At 52.5% G+C, this 1,171-nt stretch overlaps 1 pseudogene; it reads right to left on the reverse strand.

Moving 5' to 3' along the window:
- Positions 1 to 347: 347 nt before the first annotated feature.
- Positions 348 to 584, reverse strand: LOC103252644 (annotated as a pseudogene).
- Between the last annotated feature and the right edge of the window lie 587 nt (positions 585 to 1,171).

Consider the following 1,171-nt stretch of genomic DNA (forward strand, 5'->3'; position numbering starts at 1 on the left):
TGGCCCTTGTGCCTAATCCTCTCACCTGTCACCTCCCACAACACTGTGCTGACACCCCGTCCTTCTAACTTTGTCCATCTGGCTTTTGATAGCAACTTAAGACATTTTATGGTAGATGTGAGAATTGCTTGTGAGCAGTGGTCATCTTGCCATGTGACTGGAGTCATTGCCACCAGGATCTCAGCCCTGACACTTTCCTCTCTGCCTGGTGTTTTCCTTTTTTTTTTTTGACAGTCACACATCTGCCTTTATTGTAAGCAGCAAGCAGGATGCTTCCAGCACAGTAAAAAAATTAATTTACAAAAGCAGGGATTCAGTGAAGCCGCCTGGCCGGTACCCTTGGGCGCTCACACGTAGATGCCGACCCAGAGCAGCCGGAAGAGGACTCCAAAGCCCATGAAGAGCGAGGCCACCAGGGCGACAAGGAGTTCTCTGTAGCTATCGCGAGTGTACTTGGTGGAGGTGACCTCATACACGGAGAACCAGGCGGTGAAGAACATGCCAGTCAAGAGCACCACGGTCAGATGTGGAAGGACCGCTGGGTTCACAGGGCTGGTGTATCTGCTCATAGCCTCGAGCTCCATTCTGCCGGGCTCTGCCTCGGTGTTTTCATCTGTAAATGGGTATAATAATAGTCCCAGCCTCACGGGGGTTATTGGGAGGATTCGATGACAGCGGCAGGTGCAGCACCTGGAACGTAGTAAGTAATCCACGATCTCGGTCATGTCACTTGAGTTATATTTGCTATCATCGTCATCGTGGAGTGTAGAAAGGAATGTTTAAAGAGGCCAGGAGGCACTGCTCCCTTGGGTGGCTGCTGGTGGTGAGAAGGCAGGTGTGGGCCCCTCCTAACGCCCGGGGAAGGAGGGCAGAGGGGCTGGGGCTGTAGTCGGGGTTTGATTTTTTTTTTTTTTTTTGAGTCGGGGTCTCACTCTGTCACCAGGCTGGAGTGTGGTGACACGATCACGGCTCACCACAGCCCTGACCTCCTGGGCTCAAGCCGTCCTCCTGCCTCAGCCTCCTGAGTAGCTGAGACTACAGGCACGCACCACCACACCTGGCTAGTTATTAATTTTTGTTGAGATGAGGTCTCATTAAGTTGCCCAGACTGATGTTGAACTCCTGGGCTCAAACAATCCTCCCACCTCGACCTCGCAAAGTGCTGGGACTG

This window comes from Carlito syrichta, unplaced genomic scaffold, assembly GCF_000164805.1.
Source record: "Carlito syrichta isolate Samal-C Ts95f unplaced genomic scaffold, Tarsius_syrichta-2.0.1 Scaffold169154, whole genome shotgun sequence".
Taxonomy (NCBI): domain Eukaryota; kingdom Metazoa; phylum Chordata; class Mammalia; order Primates; family Tarsiidae; genus Carlito; species Carlito syrichta.